General features: G+C 40.7%; 1 pseudogene; it reads left to right on the top strand.

Moving 5' to 3' along the window:
- Positions 1-203: 203 nt before the first annotated feature.
- Positions 204-20,957, top strand: LOC125355957 (annotated as a pseudogene).
- Positions 20,958-23,705: the final 2,748 nt, after the last annotated feature.

The raw sequence follows: 23,705 nt of genomic DNA, 5'->3' as shown, positions 1-23,705 counted from the left end.
CCTAGATTATACTGTCCAAAGATATTTAGCAAGCTTAGAATTCAAGCTAATGGATGGCAGCAGTAGCTACTTCTAAAATAAATCATAGTTTAAGATACATGAGTGGCATTGCAGTACACTGACCTCCATAGAGACAGCGCAGGGGCAGGGAGAGCCCGAAAGGGCACTGAGCAACTCTGTGCTTCACAGAGGAAAAACTAAACATGAGCAAAGGAGATCCTAAGAAGCTGAGAGGCACAATGTCATCAGATGCATTCTTTATGCAAACTTGCAGGAAGGTGGCATAAGAAGAAGCATCCAGATGCTTCCATCCACTTCTCAGAGTTTTCTAAGAAATGCTCAAAGTGCTAAAGAGAAAGGGAAAGTTAAAGATATGGCTAAGGCGGACAAGGCTTGAGATATGAAAACCTGCATCCCTCCACAAGGGGAAACAAAAAAGAAGTTCAAGGATCCCAAGATGCCCAAGAGGCCTCCTTCAGCCTTCTTCTTGGTCTGTTCTGAGTATGACCCTAAAATCAGAGGGGAACACCCTGGCCTGTGTATTGGTGACGTTGAAAAAAACAAACCTGGACGAGATGTGGAGCAGCACTGCTGCAGATGGCAAGCAGCCTTATGGAAAGAAGGCTGCTAAGCTGAGGGAAAAGTATGAAAAGGACATTGCTGTTACTGAGCTAAAGGAAAACCCAATGCAGCCAAAGAAAGGAGGAGGGTGGCAGGGGGAGTTATGAAGACTGAAAAAGAACAAAGAAGGAAGAGGAGGAAGACAGGAAGATGAAGAAGAGGATGATGAACAAATTAGTTCTAGTGCAGTTTTTCTTGTCTATACAGAACTCACTTCTTTTAAAGAAAAAAAATTGAAAGGTAAGGCTATGTAAGATTTGTTTTTAAATAGTAGTATTTTTTTAATATGGTTAACACACTACCAAATGTGTCTTTAGATAGTCCTGTCCCAGTGACATTTCCAATAGCCACTAACCTTGCCTGGTACAGTATGGGACTTATACATTGGCATGGAAACTTAAAGCAGGTTCTTGTTGGTGCACAGCACAAATTAATTATATATGGGGATGGTAGTTTTTTCATTTTCAGTTGTCTGATGCAGCTTATACAAAATAATTATTGTTCTGTTAACTGAACACCACTCTGTAATTTTTTAAAAAGTTGCAGCTGTTTTGTTGACCTTTTGAATGCATCTTAAGTAAATACAATTTTTTACTAAAAAAAATTTTTTTAAGTTACATGAGTGGCAGCTTATGCTTTGGTTTTCCAGCTAACAAAAAAGAATAAATAGCCAACCTAACTTTCAAGGAAGAGACCAAAGATATGGAGTTCATTCAGTAAACATAGTCTTCAGTAAATAATACTTGAATTGGAGACTTCCATGCAAAAAGAAAATACCATAATCCATACCTCCATTCATATGCAATATTAACTAAAGCCAGTCACTGATGGCTCACACCTGTAATCCTAGTTACTCAGGAGGGCAAGATCTAAGGATTGCATTATGAAGCCAGCCAGGGCAGGAAAGTCTATGAGACACTTAACTCCAATTAACCACCAGAAAACTGGAAGTGGAACTGTGCCCCAATGTGGTAGAGCGCTAGCCTTGAGCAAAGAAGGTTAAGTATAGTATCCAGGCCCTAATTCAAGCCCCATGACCAAAAAAAATTAATTCAGAAAAAAACCATAGACTTAAATTTCCTAGCATGCATGAAGCCCTGGGTTCAATTCCTCAGCACCACATAAATAGTAAAAAGAAGTGGTTCTGTGAATCAAGTGGTGGAGTGCTAGCCTTGAGCAAAAAGAAGCTCAGGGACAGTGATCAGGTGCTGAGTTCAAGTCCTAAGACTGGCAAAAAATATATATAAGTATGTATATTTTTAAAATAAAAAGTACAAATGTAGACTATGTATGTACTAAGTGGGAAGTAGATAAGCAAAAAATCATTAGGTTATCCCCCTATCACTGTCCTTTGTCACCTGCCTTTAAGAGTGAAGAGGGTATCACCGACCTGCCCAAGCAGAATGGTATTTAACACAGAACCCTGGTCTCAGAGGAGCTCCTGTCAGGCGGGCATGAGAAAGTGTGAGGGAAGAGAGTGAGTAGAAGCTGCCTTCTGTAGCCCAGGTTATAAAAAGCCTGGGAGAGCCTGCTGCCTGTGGCTCATGCCTATAATCCCAATAGTCAGGAGGCTGACATCTGAGGATCATGGTTCAAGGCCAGCCTGTGCAGGAAAAACTGTGAGACTCTATCTCTAACTACCAAAAACAATGTCAGAAGTAAGTGAAGCTGTGGCTCAAAATGTAGAGCGCTAGCCTTGTGCACAAAAGCTCAGGGACAGTGCCCACACCCTGAGTTCAAGCCTCAGAACTATCACAAGGAAGGAAGGAGAGAGAGGGGGGGGGAGGGAAGGAGGGAGGGAGGGAGGGAGGGAGGGAAGAAAGGGAAAGGGAAAAGGATATGGAAAGGGAAAGGGAAAGGGAAAGGAAAAAGGAAAATGAAAGAGAAAGGGAAAAAACCCTGAGAGTCAACAATACAAATCTTAGCTGTCACTTTATACCCTGGCATAGACTAACTGGGCTCCCACGGGCAGGCCAGAATCTGAAAATTGCCAGCCTCTGACATCATAGCTAGGTGATCTGAGTGAAGGGGAGGAAGGTGTGCATTGTGCATTGCAAGTGTCTAGTAATTGTGACACAAGGTACAGACTCTTCCCTTATCAGCATGAAATGCCAATATACTAAGAATTGTAAAAGAAGTTAGGTAATACATTACAAAAAAAGATTTTCTACAACCAATCAATTTTCAAAGAAAGTGACAAAATAGGGGCTGGGGATATGGCCTAGTGGTAGAGTGCTTGCCTCGCATACTTGAAGCCCTGGGTTCGATTCCTCAGCACCACCTATATAGAAAAATCCAGAAATGGTGCTATGGCTCAAGAGGTACAATGCTATCCTTGAGCAAAAAGAAGCCAGGGACAGTGCTCAGGCCCTGAGTTCAAACCCCAGAACTGGCAAAAAGAAAAGTGACAAAATATTACTTCCTTCAAGACCCAAAAAAGTCTTTGAAACAATCCAGGTGCTGCTGGCTCACACCTGTAATCCAAGCTACTCCGAAGGCTGAGATCTGAGGATCACAGTTAGAAGCCAGCTAGGGCAGTAAAGTCAGTGAAACTCTTATCACCAATTAACTACCTGAAAACCAGGAGCAGAGTTTTGTTTCAATTGACAGAGCACTAGCCTTGAGCAGAAAACTTCAGGGACAGTACCCAAGCCCTGAATTCAAGCCCCACCAACACCACCAACAACAAAAGGTCTTAAAAACATAAAAGCAGCTAATTATGTCAAACTGCAGATGTATAAATTGCAACTTTGTTTTCCATTAGCTGTTCAAGCTTGGCCTGGGTTCCTAAGCTCTCTAAATCCTAGTTTTCTCTCTGTTACACAGGGATGACAAAAAATGTCAAGTGTGAATTCAACAAACAGAAAGAACATAGAATTGCCGAAGACCAAGGGAACTTACTAGCAGGGTTAGACACTTAGATACTACCCAACATCTCGTAGCTAAACTAGAGAAGGAACTGCCTTTCAATGTGAAGCACTGCCTTTTTTCATCTCTGTTTCCTTTCCTTCCCTTTTTTTTTTTTTTTGGAACCTCCTCTTATTATCCCAAGCTGACAACAAGTTGCACCATATTTTCCTTTATGATTTTCCATGGCTTCATGGTGACCCCACATTCTTTCAGCACTCCTACATTGTAAAAGCTGAACACCATCTGTCATTTAATCAGTACACAGCAGTCCCTCAAAAGCTTGGTAAATGCCTTCTCTATGAAGCATGCTTCCCTTTTCAGCATAATTCAATGGTATAATTTAACTTGCAAGATCCACTCAGAAGTCCTGACAGAAGCATTCTCCCCCTGGGTAGCCTGAGTATAAATATACCAAAATGTACCCTTCTAGAGCTAACAACATATCACCAAATGCTCTTCCACTCCCAAGTTTTAAACAGAAATCAAAGATAGGGAGTTGATTTCTATATCATTTCTTCAAATGATAGGTAGAAGCTAATATTCAAAAAAGATATCTATCATCTAGTCACACAAGCAAACACATCTGGAAACCTTTTCACTCCCAACTCTTTCACCAAAGTTTGTAGGAGTCTCTGGAGGACAGCCATGAAATGCAGCAGGTCTTACTAAGCACAGCTTACCAGGAAGGACAAGCGATTTGGAAATTAGGTCACATCTTCGGGCTTTCCGCCAGATCCATACACAGGAATAGTAACATCATTGCCAGAAGTATCTTTGAACACAAAGAACAATGACAGATAATGTTGTTTTGCTGGGAAATGCTGAACGGCTGGATATTTTGTGTGTAGGGTCTCTTGGAGTAAAAGCTTCCTGACAAAAATAAAGAGGCTGAAGGGAAATGCTTTCAAGGTCTGTTTTTCCAAAATAGAGTACTTCTATATTCGTTTGCCTGTTATAATATATTTCCTGTGCCTAACATGTCAGGCATGGGGTAGGGAATTAAATATACAGAAAAGAGGACTGGACCATTTGTTTTCTTTCTTTTCTTCTGTTATCCCCACCCTGACAGAGATACACGGAAGTAGGAACAAGCTCACTCTTCCTTTAGGATCTGTTCCAAAAGCATCTTTTTTTTGCCATTCCTGGGGCTTGGACTCAGGGCCTGAGCACTGTTCCTGTCTTCTTTTTGCTCAAGGCTAGCACTCTGCCACTTGAGCCACAGAGCCACTTCTGGCAGTTTTCTATATATGTGGTGCTGGGGAATCGAACCTAGGGTATATGAGGCAAGCACTTTTTCTTTTAAGTCTAATGAGATCTTCAATTTCAAAAACCACTTTGGATAGAAGAGATGATGGGACAGGTCCATACATTAGGTCAGGGCTTTTTGTTATCAAGTGGTCTTTGCATGGTCAGCAAACTGTTCTTGCCACCTCACCTTCATGAAGGACCCTACCAGGGAAAGAACAAGCTTGAAGTTCTGCAGCAGGTTAAGGAGCCAGTTGGAAATGCAGAATCACAGAGCATACCTCAAAATCTGAATTTATATCTTAATCAGGTCCCCAGAAGAGTCCTGCCAAAGTCCAAGTTTGAAAAGCTCTAGTTGATGCCAGCTAGAAAGCTGGATCCTATGAACACCACTGCCTGCTTTTCTCTGAAGATGTGCAGCCTAAGACTGCATTTCCAGTTGACATTGGTTTTCAAAAACAAAACAAGTTAAGGCACTTTTTCAGACTTTCAAAGCCCAAAACCTGACAGTAGAGCTCAGATTCATGGTAAGTGACAGAGCATCTGCTTTAGGAGACAAGAAGTGCACTGTTGGCACAGACAGGCACATGAAATTCACTTCTGTACGGCTTAGCAAGACTTTGAAACTACCAGGGCCTCTTGTTACTTTTCATAAAAACCACTACCAAAGCATCTTAAAATTTGAAACTACAACTGATTTCCTGGTTGTCTATACAAAAATAAATAAATAAAGCTCCTGGGGTGGGCACAAACTCCCCTTCCAGAAGAAATCAATAGAAAATGTTAATCTGTCAGTGATAAATCATTCCATGTATTGATTCCTATGGCTTGTAGGGCTCTTGGCAGCAACAGGGAAAAGCTAATCATTCTTAAATGTGTGTGTACCTACAGTATAGCCCACAGAAGCAGGGAGTTTGCCTATTAGTCAAGCATATGTTATAAACAAATTATAAACACAACTTCTTTAACATGATAGAATCCTCCGTTTCAATTCTTCTCGAGTGTTTATAAAGGCATACAATACCAGGGATAAAACATTTAACAGCCATCTGTTTTGCATGTAAAATTGGACCAAACAGTTCATGTGCAGCATGCTACTTTCATCTTCCTTTTAAAATACTGCCAGCAGCATGGTTCAGTGAAACTCCATCTTTAGTGAACACTCTAAAACACCTGCCATGACCCTACTCCACTGGTTGTGGCTCTCCTCACCAGAGTCCATTATGAAGTTGTTTTTAAGAGACTGACATTATAGATCAAGGTAGGAAGAAAATACTAGAAGCATCTGTATCATATGTTCTTGTTTAGATGGAGTTGTTGATTGGGCTGCCATTGCCAACATGCTTCTCTCCCACCAGGTTAAAATCCTATTCATTTTGGGGGCTGGGAATGTGGCTTAGTGGTAGAGTGTTTGCCTAGTGTTCATGAAATCCTGGGGTTGATTTCTCAGCACCACATACACAGAAAAAGCCGCAAGTAGCTCTGTGGCTCAAGTGGTACAGCTCTAGCCTTGAACAAAAGGAAGCTCAGGGACAATGCCCAGGCCCTGAGTCCAAGCCCCAGAACCAGCCACCCTCCCAAAAAAAATCCTATTCATTTTTTCATAGAGTTTCTCAAGAAACCTTTTAATAGCCCACACTCTAAACTTCTCTTTGCTTTTTCTGTGTTCTTTCATATCATCCTCTAGAATTCTTTCTTTCATATGATCTTTCTTTCATAAGATCTTCTAGAGTTCTCACCAGAACTCTGCCTTACAATATAGTTATTTGACATCCTTTATCTCTATTGCTATACCCCTGTTTCTTTTAAGCCCCGTGACATGTTTGTGCAGTCTCTGTCAGTGGTCATTGATTTGAACACATGAGGGTTTTATTGAGTTCTCGTTGTCCATTATCTCATATCCCAGTTTGACCAGAGCAAGCAATATGGAAAGGCAAATACTAGGGGAAAAGCAGTAGGACTCCACTAACATCTCAATTCTCTTTGCCAACCAGTGGGCCAATATTTAACTAGAACTGCAAAGTCAGAAAAGAGGAAATTATGAAACAAGGAGTAGGAAGTTACAATCAGTTTTGAAGACCAAATACAGAGGGCAAGTTAAAGGCAAAAATATGCAGCAAGAGGAGTTCTGGTCATCATTTTTGCTGCGTCAGCTTCTTTGTCCTGTGTTCTGGCCCTTTGTGTTCATCTAGTGGAGCTCTTATCACTCTGTACTATATATCGGTCAGGAAATTAAGTTGGGGTTTAGGTAGAATTGAGGTTCAAGGATATTTTGTTTCCCAGTAATGATTGGAGGTCTACGTCTTTTGAGAAAAGAGCTGAGGGATGGAAACAGTTGTAATCATCAGGGAAGAAAAGGAGCTAGATATCCTTGCATTTGGACTCAGAAAACCTTCTCTCCAATTCTACATGGAAGACAGCTGGGGACGGTGAAATGTAGGTGGTAGGTGGGCAGTCTAATATACGTACTGAGCAACTAATAAATGTCTGGCACTGTTCTAGGCCTGATGAGTAGAAAACTGAAGAAAATGGACAAGGCTCCCACTTGTATGGATCTTCCTGCTACTGTGTGATGGCCTGGAGACTTTGTCTGCAGCAGAGCATTTGTGTTCTTTTAAAAACTACCAACATTTTTCTGCTTTCCCCTTTTGTCACTGTTTTCTGTGTTGTTTTTTTTTAATTTCTGTGCCTTTTTCCTTGTATGCAAATTTATCTGTTTTGGAGAGGGTAAGGGAAAGCACAAAACTGGTGAGACAAAGGGGAAACTAATGCAGCAGTGATACTCACTAGACACTATGCTGAAAACGAACTGTACAACTTGGTGGGGGGAGAGGGTCGTGAAGAAAAAAAGCTGGGAGAAAATGACACTGTTCCAAAAAAGAAATATGCTCGTTACCTGACGTACATCACTGCAACCCCTCTGTACATCATCTTTACAATAAAACAAAAATAAAAATTTAAGCTGTCAAAATCAAAAAATGAAAGAGGGAGGCAAATGGCTGAGCTCAAGAAGGACACGTGGTCTCAGTCTTTCTGTGGCCCCCTTGAACCCTGTCTTTGAACTGCATGTGCTCACAGGGTTAAACTAGATTCTTCCTGTTAGGAAAACAATAGGAATTCTTTACTCTGAGCTGAGAACACTGGCTGCCAGTCAGGCTACCTATTACAGAGAACTCAACTTTAACAACATGCTTTCTAGACGTTTAGAGAAACAATGGTAGGGGCTTGGAATGTGGCCTAGTGGTAGAGTGCTTGCCTAGCATGCATGAAGTCCTGGGTTCAGTTCTTCAGCACCACATAAACAGAAAAGGCCGGAAGTGGCATTGTGGCTCAAGTGGCAGAGGGCTAACTTTGAGCAAAAAGAAGCTAGGGACAGAACTCAGGCCCTGAGTCCAAGCCCCAGGACTGGCAATAAAATAAAATAAAACAAAAAGAGAAACAATGTGTAAAGCTTTAAACTAAGTATACAATCAGTATTAATTTTTCCACCATTCATTTAAAAATGTTTTTGAAGTAAAACAACAAAAAAATAAAATTAAGAACTTCCAGAGTCCTGATCTGGTTGGGAATTGAAAGCAGCAGTTCTGAACAGAGCCCAGTACTCATGGTCTCTCTTGTGGGAGTCCACGTGAAAGGCCTGCTACTGGCTGGGCTGGAATACAGTGGCAGAGCTGCTAGCCTAGCATGCACAAGGCCTTGGGATCAATCTCTAGCATCGCAAAGAAAAAACATAAGGCTCGGCAAAAGGCTAAGTCCTTTCATATGTAAAGGACAACATCTGTAGGCTGTATTTGTACTTACAGACTGTTAAAGCCCTAGACAAACACAACTTATATCATAACTTGTTTTCTTTTGTCTTAAATTCTGAAAGATGGATGGGCAAAAAGGAGAGGGAAAAGAAAAAGACTTAATAATTGTAAATATCAAGATGAATATGGTGTATGTGTGTGTGTGTGTGTGTGTGTGTGTGTGTGTTGGCAAATGGCAGGAAGTAATTCCAGCCAAGCCTAGTATGACAGTGTGATATATCTCCATCAATATCGGATGTTTAAAGAAAATGAGGGCAATGAGGCTATTGGAGGAATTTCAAAGATAATTTAAGAAATGGCAACATGGCTGCACTAAAATTCCTGTTTGTGAGTGCAGTTAATGAAACACATTGGATGTCTGGGCTGCAGCATGTGTGCTGAAATCTTTTGGATATGTTACAGTCACACTTCATGCGTCAAGTACTGGGTTGTATGTATAGATCACGAGGCTTGCAGGAAGGAATTCCAGAAAGAGCTCATTATTAGGGCAAGTTTTCATCCATGCAGTTGTTAAGAGGATCTTTAGTATAATCCTGGCACTGAAAGAAAGGAGGAAAAAAGAGAAGCTAGAGTTTAAAAACTCATCAGCAGCTTACCTTCCAAAATGGGTAAGATGAAAAGAGTGTCTCCTTCAAAGATCTAAAAGGAATAATGAGAATATTTCTGCTTACAAATAACAGAAATAAACAGCTCCTTTAAGTAGCAAAGGGAACTTAAAGGGAAACAGCAAAGTAATATTCATCAACTCACCCTCAAATGGTTCTTCTACATGTTTACGGTTGATTGGGGTTTATAGTACATTTGTTAAATATTTTGGCTATCAGCTCTGAACACTGGAGATGCTCATAAACTCTAAGGGAAAGATGCAGCTACATCCCCCAAATGGATGAGAATCATACATGACATACAGTACCTTTGTCAACAAACAACAGAAACTTGATTCAAATTAGTTTATGAACAGGGGTTGGCAAGACAGACTGTAGGTTGACCACCTGTTTTATTAGGGCCTGTTGACCTAGTCATATCTAGCAGAAGAAAGAGTAATTTCTCCCCTGGATGTGCTGTATAAATCTTAAGACTGGGTCAGTTAGGGAAATGTGCCCATCACTGGAGTGATACAGTTGCCAGAGGATTGCCATACACATACTTTCTTAGACCAATTTGTAATTCCCTGGCAGGGATGGGCCTCCAAACAGCATCAGTGTTGAGAAATGGAGGATGGATATTCAATAGGCATGAAAGAATTTCCAGATAACTGGACCCTGGAGGACTGTGGGAAACCCAGGGCTTTCTCTCTTGTCAATCTCTAAATCTCTGCTTCAGAGCTTTTGTTCATTACCAGCTTGTGTCTTCCATTTCTCAGCACACAGTGGGAAATATACCTGCCATTAGCTCAGATACTGGAGTCTTCCAGCTCACAAAGACTGTTTCTTCCCCTCTCCCCTGCCCCCTCATCTTATTTTCAAGTGCCTGGAGAAAAAAAAAATCAACCACCCTAATCAAGGTCAAACTCATTCTTCTCTTATTTGCCATCCTGGGACTCAATTCTGGGCTTGGGTGCTGTTGCTGAGCTTCTTTTTGCTCAAGGCTAGCACACTACCACTTAAGCCACAGCACTACTTCTGGCTTTTTCTGTGATTAATTGGAGACAAGAGTCTTTTGAACTTTTGTTCCCGTGCTGGCTTTGAATGGTGATCCTCAGATCTCAGTCTCCTAGGTAGCTAGTATTACAAGTGTGAGCCACTGTGCTTGGCTCATTCTTAACCAAACGTGGGGTCAGGTTCTACAGTTTGGCAATTCTCACTATAGCCATATCAATATTAAGAACATAGATTAATTCTGAAAATGGATGTTGGGCTAATAAGTCAATATGAGTCTGCTAAACAGTATGTTTATTAATTTTCTATTACATGTGATTTGCACATTTGGGGTTTCTCTTATTTTAGGAAATAGAATGGTCATTTAAACAAAATAGTGTGATAATGTGTCTTCTTTTCCCCTCTTTTCTTCATCTTTGTCTTTTGCACTAGTGCAATTGCACTTGGGGCCTCATGCTTGCTACATGAGTGCCCTACCACTTGAGCTACACCCCAAGTTCTTTTGTTTGCAGATAGAGTCTCATACTAACTTTGCCCTGATTGGCCTTAAACCATGATCCTCCTACCTCTGCCTCCTGCATAGCTGAGATTATAGGCATACATACCAGGTCAAAAATGTGTTGTTGTTGTTGTTGTTTAAATAGAAAGCTACAAAGGTAGGAAACTGGTATGCCCTTTCTGCTCTCATCTGCAGTATTGTCATCATCATGGTCTTTAATGCAGGTAGCAGAGGAAGGAGGGGTAAAGACGGGTGAGGGTGAATATGACTATCATTTAAGGACAATTCCAATAGTTGTCATATTTAGGTTGAGTGGGCCAATAATCCAAGTTCTAAAAATCTCCAAAGTTGGGAACTTTTTGAGCATTGACATGGTACCACAAGTGGAAAATTTCCCATCTTGAAACTTTGTTTAAGACCCAAAATATTTTTTAACATACTATATTACCTTTAAGCTATGGGTATGGGTATTTAAACTTGGTTCCCATGCAACTATTCAAAAATAATGTCCAAATCCTAGCTATTTCTTGAACCAAGCATTTTTTTGATAAGGGAAACTCAACCTGCAATTGTTGCTCTTAGTCCATGCCAAAGAAAACTGGGGAGTAGCCTCTTTTCCTTTTTCCTGGACCTCAACATCCAAACTTGAAAAGTCATGTTTCCATAACTAGGGAAGAAGAGGAGCACACATCTACAGGGACCAATAACAGTTTCTATGTGCTGATCATTTTTAAGCTAGATAAGGTTACAAACATTTTTCCTTCTTTAACACTTAATAAATAATAATTGCATGTATTTATGGAGGACAATGGAGTGTTTTGGTGCATATATACATTATAGAAAGATTCAAACAAACTAATTTGTTTATTGTGATAGGTAAGATATGGAAGGTTCCCCAAAGCTGCTTTATATTTTGAAGGGACAGTCCTCAAAGCAGCAATGTTCAGAGGATAGGGCTTTAGGGAAGTGATTACATCCAAGCCAATTGGGCTCAGGTGATTCAGTCCAAATGAGGGTCCATGGATGGGCTCATAATTTGATGGGCTATTGGGAGGTGACTGAAATTTAGGAGATGAGTTCTTGGTTGAATGGAGTGGGTCCTTTGGGGCATGTCCCCAGGGACTATATGTTATCTCAGCCCTTTCCTTTCTTTTTCTGCTTCCTGGTTTCCATAAAGCAAGCAGTTTTGCTCCACCACACACTCTAGGCTATAATATTCTAGATCATAGATTCACAAACAATAGATCTATGGCCTGAAACATAAGCCAAAATAAATATTTCCTCATTTAAGTTGATTTTTCTAGCTATTTTGTCATAGTAACAAAAAACTAACTGACACAACTTATCTACTACCTCACTAACTTATCCTATCATTTTTTGTGTTAAAAATCTTAAATTTGTTGTGTGTATGCTGGTACTGGGGCTTTACTTCGGGGCCTAGGTTCTTATCCTTAGCTTTTTCACTCAAGGCAGGAGCTTTATTTACCTCTTGAGTCACAACTCCACTTCCAGCTTTTCACTGATTAATTGGAGGTAAGAGCCTTGTGGACTTTCCTGCCTGGTCTGGCTTCAAACTTCAGTCTTCACATCATAGTTTCCTGAGGAGCTAAGATTACAGGCCTGAGCCACGGGTGCCTAGTTTATCTACTAGCAATTTTGAAATATAAAATATGATGCATTGGTGGCAAAAAATTATGATTCATTGCCTAATAACCACAATTAAAAGATTTTCTTTCTTTTTTTTTTTTTTTTTGGCCAGTCCTGGGCCTTGGACTCAGGGCCTGAGCACTGTCCCTGGCTTCTTCTCGCTCAAGGCTAGCACTCTGCCACGTGAGCCACAACGCCGCTTCTGGCCGTTTTTTCTGTATATGTGGTGCTGGGGAATCGAACCTAGGGCCTCGTGTATCCGAGGCAAGCACTCTTGCCACTAGGCTATATCCCCAGCCCAAAGATTTTCTTTTTAACCCAGAAAGAAAAAGGCAGACATCGTTAAGGATCATGAAGCACAGGTTAGTAAAACAACTCATATCGCATACTCCAGTACTTGGAATTTAAATACACTAAAGTAGTGGAGAAATGCACTAAATGCAGGCATTGTTTACTTACATCCTTTATAGGCTTTGAGTTAGAGGCAATGCTATGTCCTAGCGAGAAGTGATACTCCAGACTGCAACAAGTTCAAGTCATTTTAGACAAAATTCGGTACAATTCTGTGGATATTGTGTTATAAAAGGAGACAGATTAACATTCCTTAAATTCAGACTCAGTCTCACAAACATGAAATTCTGCAAGCTATTATTTAAGCAATCTCCTCCTTCACATACTAAGCTATCAAAATGGAAATGCCCAGAATGCCCAGGTGTATTTGCTCAACAAAAAAGACCCCATGAGGGGCTGGGAATATGGCCTAGTGGCAAGAGTGCTTGCCTCTTATACATGATGCCCTAGGTTCGATTCCTCAGCACCACATATATAGAAAACGACCAGAAGTGGCGCTGTGGCTCAAGTGGCAGAGTGCTAGCCTTGAGCAAAAAGAAGCTAGGGACAGTGCTCAGACCCTGAATCCAAGCCCCAGGACTGGCAAAAAAAAAAGGCTCCATAAAAGCCCTTTCAAATTATGACTGGTGGGTTTCTCCCATAGCATGTTTTTGTTTTTTGGTTTTTTTTTTTTGGCCAGTCCTGGGGCTTGAACTCAGGGCCTGAGCACTGTCCCTGGCTTCTTTTTGCTCAAGGCTAGCACTCTGCCACTTGAGCCACAGCGCCACTTCTGGCCGTTTTCTGTATATGTGGTGCTGGGAATCGAACCCAGGGCCTCATGTATATGAGGCAGGCAGTCTTGCCACTAGGCCATATCCCCAGTCCCCCATAGCATGTTTTGGTGGGAAGATTTCTATCATCTTCTCCATGCTACCATTTTATGGCGACTGCCACGAGCCTGACTCAGACAATTTAGAGTTAGGGGGAAAAAAATTATAAAGTTCAGGTCTCATGCCTGTGAATAAGTAGGGAGTAGAGAAGGATTTTTATTTTATTTTATTTTAGTATCTGAAAAGTTCCAGCAAAACTAAGCCTCGCTGCTGAGGGTGTGCCAGTCTCATGGGCCAACACCCTTCCTGGAGTCAGGGAGTATAAGAGCAAATGCGTCAAGTATTATTTGGAGACAAGAATAGAACATTATTCTGAGCAATAAAGTGTTCTTCAGATTCTACCAAAGTACACAGATTCTGTAACATGGTAATTATTCTAAGAAAGAGTGTTTAATTTAGAAATTACCTAACCTTTTTTGGATTCTAATTTTGATGACATTTGTAATCTAAATGAACAACAAACCTCTGTCTCTCAGCCTTTTATATCTACCTCTAAATTTGATTTGCAGTTTTATTTTAGGAATAGCATCCAATTTGTTAACATTCCATTCGTGTCACAAAGATTGAAGGCCATTCTAGGCACAAGCAATCTGTAGACAAAGAATGGAGAAGTAAAAGGAATTAGTACTACTGCTTTCAAGCAAGGTAAAAGAGTAACTATGTCACCATTTGATTTTATCCTTCTCCCTCTGTGCTACTACTCTTAGAGGTCTGAGCACAAGAGGAAATTACAGAATGGCTGATATTTCCTGAGTGTTGGGACTTTGGTCTGTCCCCGTGAACCAACAGAGTCATCCACTCAGCCAGCATTAGTTGTACTTAATTAAGTTTTAGATCCTCAGCAACATTCTTATTAGTTCATTCCCTTGGTAATAATTTTTCAAGCTGTACTGAAAGAAACACAAAGGTCTGAATTCTCAAAGGCTTTATGTTCCAGTGATGGTGATATTATTTTTAGTAATCAGTATGCATATAGGAAATTAGGAAATGTGTATAAATGATCATAACAGTCAGAAGGAATTATAGATAACTTTTAAAACACTGTCCTATTCCTAGAGTTTTTAATTTTAGAAGTGAAACAATAATTTAAAAACCTGGTAAAGGGCTGGGGATATGGCCTAGTGGCAAGAGAGCCTGCCTCGTATACATGAGGCCCTGGGTTCGATTCCCCAGCACCACATATACAGAAAACGGCCAGAAGTGGCGCTGTGGCTCAAGTGGCAGAGTGCTAGCCTTGAGTAAAAGGAAGCCAGGGACAGTGCTCAGGCCCTGAGTCCAAGGCCCAGGACTGGCCAAAAAAAACAAAAAACAAAAAACAAAACCTGGTAAAAATTGAGTGAGAAGCTTTTTTTTTTCAAGTAGAGTTTCTTTAAGTAATAGAATCTCCACTAGAAATAGCAAACAGGTTTTTTTTTTGTAAAAATGTTAGTCAATCATTTTAATAATATAGATCCTGTCTCTCATATGCATAACACAGTTATGACAGCAAATCCACTTAAAACTTTCAAGAAGGAGAGAAAATGGTCCAACATGGGTTAAAATACTAGAGAATATAATAACTTAGACTATTTCAGGCCTGTCTCACAACATGTGACCGTTATAGTAGTCATCAGACCTAGAGATCTAGATTTATGATGATCAATGGTCTTGCACACAAACCAACTTGATGTCAGAAACCAACCTGCTTTCAGCTGAGAAAACAGACCAAATGAGCTCAAGATCCAGAACAGTGCTATGAATACTAATGTTACTAGCCAGAGTACTTATACTCTTATCCTTCGAAGGCAGTATAGAATGAATATTGAGAAGCTATTTTGAACATGAAAGTTGAAATCCATCCAAAGCAGAAATACTTAAATAATTTAAAAGGATGTTACAAAAGAAGGGATGAAAATCTGAGACATTTAGGAAGTTCTTCAGAAGCAACTAATGACCAAGTAGTTGTGGGTCCATTTAGTCTGTGGATATACAAAGTCATATACTCCCTTCGGTCATCAGGAAGTTAGAGATTAAAATCCTTTTGAAAGTTTCTGAATCAACACAGACATGAATTTTATATTCCCCTTTGGTACTGATAATTGACTCAGGACTTTGTGCTTTGCTAAGCAGCACTCTACATCTTGAGCCACTCTGCTACTTGAGCCACTCAGTCTAACACAGACAACGATTTTACAGGCTTCTCAATTCTATCATTCTCATCTTTGAAGTCTAGACTTTCAGTCATTCAAATATATCTATTGCTTTCTTGCCATGTGGCAGACAGGGATATAGTGCTTAGAATACATCCATGAATAAAACAATGATAATGCAGTTACAGACTGGGTGGAAGACAAAAATAAACTATAAGCATAAGTAAGTGATTTCGATATCCCATGTTATAAGATGGGATACATGTCATGGGAAAGGACAGTATGAGACCAGGATGAGGCATGAGGAGTGTTGGGTGTGAAGAGGGAAGGCAAGACGAGTTGTAAGTAGGTGACAGAGTAGGTGGCTTTTCACTGAGAAGGTGAGAACTGAGTGAAGGACAGAACTATGTATTCTTAGGAGACAGGAAATTTTCAATTGCGAGATAGGCATGTCTAGTATGTTTGAGGAACAGTAAGGGCACTACTGTGGCTGGATTGGAACGAGTGAGGAAGACTAGCAGAGACTCACATTTATCCTGAGTGGAATGGAGCACCATTGTGAAGCTTTGAGCAAAGGAGAGATAGGATTGATTTATATTTTTGAAGCATCATGTTAACTGAATTCTTAAGAGTAGCCACAGTCAGAGCAGAGAGGTTTGATAAAAAGCTGTTGTGATAATCTAAAAGAGAGGTGCAAGTGGCAGCAATAGAGGTGGTGAAAAGTAGATGGATTTAGGTTGTAATTTAAAGGAAGAACCAACAAGATTTGGAAACAAAAGAAAAGGTGAAAGGAGAGGAAAAGGACTCTAAAGTTTATGGATGGAGTCATCTTTAACTGAAGTTATAGGTAGGTTTCAAAAAGAAAAATAAGAGTCGAGGATTGGACTGAAGTTTGACATATCCAGCAGGCATGTGGTAAAGGTCGGAAGGTCAGGAGATAAGTCTGAGTTAAAGAAAATGCATTTGGTAGCTTCTACATGCTATTCAAGACCATGACTGAGTGAAGTCACCAAGACAGTAAGGAAAAGAAGACACTTGAGGACCAAGCCCCATGACCTTTCATGATTTTGGTGAGGGGCAAGAGACCAGCAAAAGAATCTGAGAAGAAATGCCTCGTGAAGAGGAGGTAGATGAAGAAATGGCATTTCCGAAGCCCAGGGAAGAGACTATTTCAGAAGATAAAGACTCATCACCTTGCTGAGTCAGACACTATAGGAACAGCTGTGTCAGTGGACCTAAGGATATGGCCTGACCACTGGACTCAGAAAAGTATAAGTCTTTGGTGGCTTGTAAAAGGTCGGTCGTGAGCATTCCTAGAGCATTCCTTGAAAAAAAAATGTTTGGAGAAAAGTTAAGGGGTGATCAGAAGAGAGAATTTAAAGGAAATGAATGCAATCCTTTAGAAAATGTTGCTTAAAGAAAAAGGAGGAAGATGAAGAGGATGAGGAAGATGAAGAGGCTGAGGATGAAGATGAAGAAGATGATGATGAATAAGTTGGTTCTAGTGCCTTTTTTTTTCATGTCTATGAAGCATTTAACCCTCCTGTACACAACTCACTCTTTTTTAAAAAATTTGAAATGTGAGGCTGTGTAAGATTTGTCTTTAAATGGTAAAGTATCTTTTTTATGTAGTTAACACACTACTGAATGTTTCTTTAGATAGCCAATAACCTTGCCTGGTACAGTATGGGAGTTTATAAGTTGGCACTGACATTTAAAGCACGCTCTTGTTGGTGCACAGCACAAATTAGTTATATGTAGGGGTGGTAGTTTTTCATCTTCAGTTGTCTGATGCAGCTTATACAAAATAATTGTTGCTCTATTAACTGAACACCACTCTGTAATTGGAAAAAAAAGTTGCAGCTGTTTTGCTAACATTTTGAAAGCTTGTAAGTAAATACAATTTTATTAGAAAAAATCTTTAAAAAGAAAATGTTACTTTACAAGATGCAAAACAATTGAACTGTAGCTACTCCCATTTATCTTAAATGTTTGCTTTGTGTATTAATGTGAAAAATTAGTAACTGCCAAATGAATGCCTTATTTTTTCAAGTAGGCAAACATGTCTAATGTCTAATAAGTATCTAGTAAATACTATGTAATTACTAGAAAATTGATTTGCAATGGGATTACTATGATTCCTCTTTTCTGGACAAGGTCATTTCAGAGATTAGAAATTCATCTCCATTATAAAAGATCATTCATATACAAAATAGGCCTTCTTAAACCTATAAATGTTTGGGGCTTGGAACTCCCATCCTTCTCAAAATGTCATCATTTATCTCAGAAGCAATGCCAGGGTGAAGCATGAGCCCAGAGCTTGGCCACTTACCCAGCACAAAGCGTTGCTTACACCCAAGTCTCTTTTCCACTAGCACAATGGAACAGGAACTGCACCCTGGACAAGAGCAAAGGGCTGGGCAAAGACAGAAATGGAGGAGAAATAGGTCTTTGCTAATAGGTCTAACTTTAGTGACTAATTTTGAGTGCAATTCTCTCTCTCTTTTTTTCTCCCATGTTTTCAAACCCAAAGGTTTGGATTTGTTTCTTCCTTTTGGAGGAGTAGGAGCAGCAGAAGTTTTTCTGTTTGCTCTTTTTCACATTCAAACAACATATAAGCTATATCATGATAGCCAAGGCACTGCTAATATTTGGATTTTTTTTGTTTTCAATCTGAGTCAATAGTTTTGACAACATCCTCCCACCCAAAGGAATATGTCTTATCATTTCTCATGTACGCAGGTCATTCCTCACTTAGTTTCATTTCATAAGAATAGATGTTGAAATCATATTTAATATACTGCAGAGAAGAAACTATTGCTAAGATATTTTAAAATGGCTAACTACTAATTTTTAGGATTATAATTATCTATAAGATAATTTCCATCTTTATGAAGAAAACTCATTTCTACACTAGCAACTATTCAATTCCATTACAGCAGAATGATGAAGAGCACTAGGTCTGGGAGCAGCAGGGACTGCAATGGAGGATATAAGGCCTCACACTCTCACACAGTACCAGCTCCTGTGGAGACAACCAGGCCTCTGTGTAACAGTGGGAGCAAAGTATGGGGTGCCACATGTGCAGGCCCTGGTGACCTGCCAATTGGAGACATTCCAGAAAGAACCCAATACACCTGCCACAACAAAGCCAACCATAGGATGGATACAGGAAACATGAACTGCATTTCATAATCAAAAAGTTAAAAGGAAATAAGAATCTTTACCAATGGGTGCCAGAGGTAGGAGCAGGACTCTATTTAAAAGAATGAAGTGTTCTATCTTTTCAATCAAATTAAGAAATCAAGAATTATATCACGTTTGAATAATATGTCAACTTGCTACTCAACATTTGGCTCCAGTATGTACTTTACTCTAAAGAAATAGAAAGAAAAGAAAGTCATGACATATTTAGGGTCAAGAGTCACTTCGGCTTTTTCTGTAGCCCACATTTCAGGGCTTGAAAACTCATTTTCTTTTTTTTTTTTTTTTTTTTTGGCCAGTCCTGGGCCTTGGACGCAGGGCCTGAGCACTGTCCCTGGCTTCTTCCCGCTCAAGGCTAGCACTCTGCCACTTGAGCCACAGCACCGCTTCTGGCCGTTTTCTGTATATGTGGTGCTGGGGAATCGAACCTAGGGCCTCGTGTATCCGAGGCAGGCACTCTTGCCACTAGGCTATATCCCCAGCCCTGAAAACTCATTTTCACAATACAGATCTCCCTTGTCAAATCAAGCCACGGGGCCTTCTGTGGAACCAATTGTTTTAGGTACCCAGGAAGCAGCAGGCTGGCAGGTTTCCCTAATTTGCTAGTGGCCTGGACTTTGAAGAGGTATAATTCTGTGTGTTGCCAACCTCTCACATACCAGGAATGCCACTGTATGTCAGGAATGCCACCTTATAACAGTAAGTCAAACACACCTTTTTCTGGTGGCCATGAAACAAAAGCAATGAGATCATTTCTAATTTGGAGAGGAAAAAAAAAACTTGGAGGATATTTTGAGTTGATTCTAATATTGAAGAGCTTGGACAGGGGGTTCAGGATTAGAACTTTGGGGTGCTTCCTCAAAAGTGCCCATTCTGTCAACAAGACACAGCCTGGTGTTTTTCTTGTGCTTTTCTTGAAATTGTTACACATCACAATTTTCAGCCTGGATTCTATGAGATATATGAGAGGCCCATGTCCAACAATATGGGTATGGGAAGTAGATCTACACACACATACACCCTGGCACCTGACACAAGGCTCCTGATTCTTCCCCCTACACTTCTACCTGCCTGCAGGAAAATGATAGAAAGGGCATTAACCCTCTACCCTTGAAAGAAAAGGCCATTGTGGTCATGTGTACTCATGTCTGAGCATGAGCATCAAAGGTAAATACTTGGCAGCTTGGTAGGAAAAGTTGTAAAGTGCGACATTTGGGGAAGATGGGCGGGGGGGGGGGGGGCAAGAGTTCTTGAACAGAACAGGATGAAAGCCTAATCCTGGTTTTGCTTACTTAGCCTCCTGAAGCTGCAGAGCTCCACTAAGAGGTGCCCTGGCAACAGTGAATATAACAAAGTCATGTCCCTCCGGGACAATGCAGGAACAGCTTCTCTTTACCAAATGCTGTTTTGTGTTAAACCTGGGCCTCTGGGCTGCACCTTGCCCTTCCCAGGTACATGCATCATGCTGATTGGCTCTTGTTCTCTTTCCTCTGCTTGATTACTTGGAATGATAACATAGTCTGTATGTGTGTGCCTGGTGCATGAAAACTGTGCTCTATTTTCCTAATGATTAAAAACTAAGATTTAGTAGCTTGGGATTGGAAGAGTGCTTACCTAGCATATGCAAAGTCCTGGATTCAATCCCTAACATTAAAATGAAAACAAAATGAAATGAAGTAAGCTAAAATGGCTTATTCTCTGCCCACACTCCCTACTCCCAATAAAACCACAACTAGAAATGAGACCAATGAATATTTACATCCTAGTTCCTGCACTTATCAGCAAGGTGGCTTTGAGGCAATTATTAAACCTCCATGGTGTTGGTTTCCTCATAGGGAAGAAAAGAAAGGCAAGGGCAACATAGTTCTGCCTACTTTCGTGTATAAGGATCAAGCAAGTTAATCATTTGGTAATTAATGCCCACCATTTGGTGACTATCACAGTCCACTGAAGAGGACGTGGCTAAGATTCTCCCCAACAGACTCACTACCGCAGTGATGTGCGCGGTGGTCATGGTGGGCCTGGCATCCAGTGTAGCAGTGTCCTCCCAGGAACTCCCAGAACCTCAGTCTTGATGCCTCCCAGGAGTCCTGGAGTGCCTCACATGCCAAGTACCCCTATGGTGGAACTGAAAACATTTGCAAAACTTTGCAAAGAACAACTGTGGCTAGTAATCTATTTCCCAAGAAACACACACACACACACACACACACACACACACACACACACGTGATTTGGGGAAATCAAGAATCAAGATGGTATATCAACTCCAGAACACTATTTTCCCAGGATCTAAGCCATCATGGACCAGTCCCCAAGAAATTAGAACCTTGATAAACAACACTAGGATAGGAAGTAGCAAGATGACAGCAGTGGTTAGATGAAGGGTTCTCTGAAGAACTAATGAATGGATTTAATTGAAGCATCTTATTTACTTTGCTTAAGACCTCCCAGGTCAGCATCATCTGCAAGTGATGCATCAAAAAGTCATGGTAGAACTGAGCGCCAGTGGCTCACGCCTGTCATCCTAGTTACTCCAGCGGCTGAGATCTGAGGATCATGGTACAAAGCCAGCCCAGGCAGTAAAGTCCATGAGATTTTCATCTCCAATAAACAACTCAGAAAAAGCCAAAAGTGGCGCTGTGACTTAAGTGATAGTGCACTAGCCTTAAGCAGAAAGCAGAAGAAGCTTAGAAACAACATCCAGGCCTTACTTCAAGCCCCAGGACTAAACAAAAAATTCATGGCAGGTGAAGAGTGCTTAGGACCATCATCAATACTACTTCTAAAAACATTCTTGGCTCTGGTTTAGAGTTCTGCTTCTTCTCACAGTCCCTCCCACCGCAAAGTCCCATGAAACAAATCCCAAAATGGATAGAAAGTTATAGATATATAAGTATGAGTATAGGCTTTTGGGATTCCCACAGATTTGGAGGTGTGCTTAGTATCAGCTGGGAAATAAGGCTGTTAGCTAACCTTCCAGAGCCTTGGTTTGCTCATCTGTTAGGTAGGTCTTAATAAGGCCTACTTGTCCAGGTTGTTACTAGGATCAAATGAGAAGCCCAGAACACCATATATGCCACACAGAAAACACTCAGAAATTATTTCTTTAGTAGTTTCTTTTAGTACAGGAATTTCTACCCATCCCAAACCAGGAGAGATATTCAACCTAAACAATCATTTCTGTGCTTCATCATAACTACAATCTAAATATTTGGTGTAATCGATGACCTGGCTTGATTTGAAAATGCAGTACCACTGTAGCCACGACAAAAAGGGGGGAGGCATTGCTATATGCAAGACATCCTACTTCCTTTTTTCCTAAAAGCTGTTTACCTCCTTTTCTTGCAAACCCTTCAGTTCCCAGAGACTCCTGGGAAACAGGAAGTAGCAATGTATTACTGAGAAAATCCCCAGATGAAAATCAACAGTCAATCTCTCTAGACAAGAGTTAGGTCAAAAAGGGAAATTCCTTCATCAGCCCTCAAAAATAGTCTCTCAACAAAGCTTAGAGAAAAGGTTAATTTGGGAAATCCCCTCTGAGGCAGCAGAGGAGATGGAAAGCTGCTTCTAAAGAGAAATCTGAATGAGTACGCCAATTATTGGCTCCTGGGAAGGCGCTCTGGGTAAAGCCACAGTGCTGCTCCTGCCTGCCTGCCTCTTTTCGTCCAGACCTCAAGGGTCACCCAGAGATGATTCGGTTGCCAGCACCATTTGATACCCACTCTGCCCAGGCTCCCCACTTAGGAAATCAAGGCCTCATCTCCTGGCCTCCTGAGCTGCCCCTAAACTAGCTGCACTTTCCCCTAGAACTTCCTCTGATCGCTCCACTGCAACCCCCGCAACCTGAACCCTTCTATAGAACAGCAAGCCACACTTATCACACTGTGCATTTCCCTCACAGTCATGCTGTAGCAAGCCCATCAGGTTTTACTGGGTTCTAATCTGAATACGACCTTAGGGTCACATTTCTTAGCTGCTGCTAAGCTCCAAGAATCAGGGAGGAATCCTTCCCATGGGGCAGAAAGAAAGAATCCCATAAACCTTGTCCTAGGAAGGGCTTAGAATGGAAGATCTGCTGGTGAGCTGAAGCAGAGACAGTGCATAAATGCTTTTGGAAAGGGGCCCAGGGAGCAGAGCTGGCTCTGTGGATCCCTGCTCCACAGATGCAAGGCAGATGTAGCGTGCTGCTGCAGCCAGTGTGCTTGAAGCTCTGCTCCCAGGAGACTTCTGTCAGTGCTTGTTTTGTCTTTTATGTGTGAATTAAAATGCCCATTTCAGGAAGATGGCAAAAATGAGATTTTAATAGGAAAGAAAGAAAAATAGATTCCATAACTGCTTAAATTTCTTTTACTATATACTTAACCCTAAATAGGGATCAAAAGTTGGAAAAGAGAAGCATTTTAATGGGGAGAAAGTACTCTGGCTCTAAAATTCTATAAGAACGTGGGCTCTACTAGAGTGTATGTCCTTTTTCATGTAGTCAGACCTACCACTGTATGATTTACAATGACAGATTCCACTTTCAAATATTTTTAGACTCCTAGAAAACACCCTGGTAAGATCACTTCTCTGTATCCAAACAAACATGGGTTTTATTCACTTCCATTCCTATGCTTTGTTAAACCTCTCTCCAAAAATTATAAAGATTGCTTGGCACCTACTTTTCCCTATGCTTTGGGAAAAGTCCAGAAGACTTTTGTTTAAGTTTGCATGTTTCCTAGCAATGAGAGTAGTCCTTAAATTCATTTTGCATACACAAATAATAATTATGATAACTTAAACTACTACTACAAAATCTATACCTGATAGATTGTTAACAC

The sequence above is a fragment of the Perognathus longimembris genome, chromosome 8 (assembly GCF_023159225.1).
Source record: "Perognathus longimembris pacificus isolate PPM17 chromosome 8, ASM2315922v1, whole genome shotgun sequence".
Lineage (NCBI taxonomy): Eukaryota > Metazoa > Chordata > Mammalia > Rodentia > Heteromyidae > Perognathus > Perognathus longimembris.
Note: the sequence above shows the minus strand (reverse complement) of the source record. Positions and strands in the feature narration are given on the sequence as shown.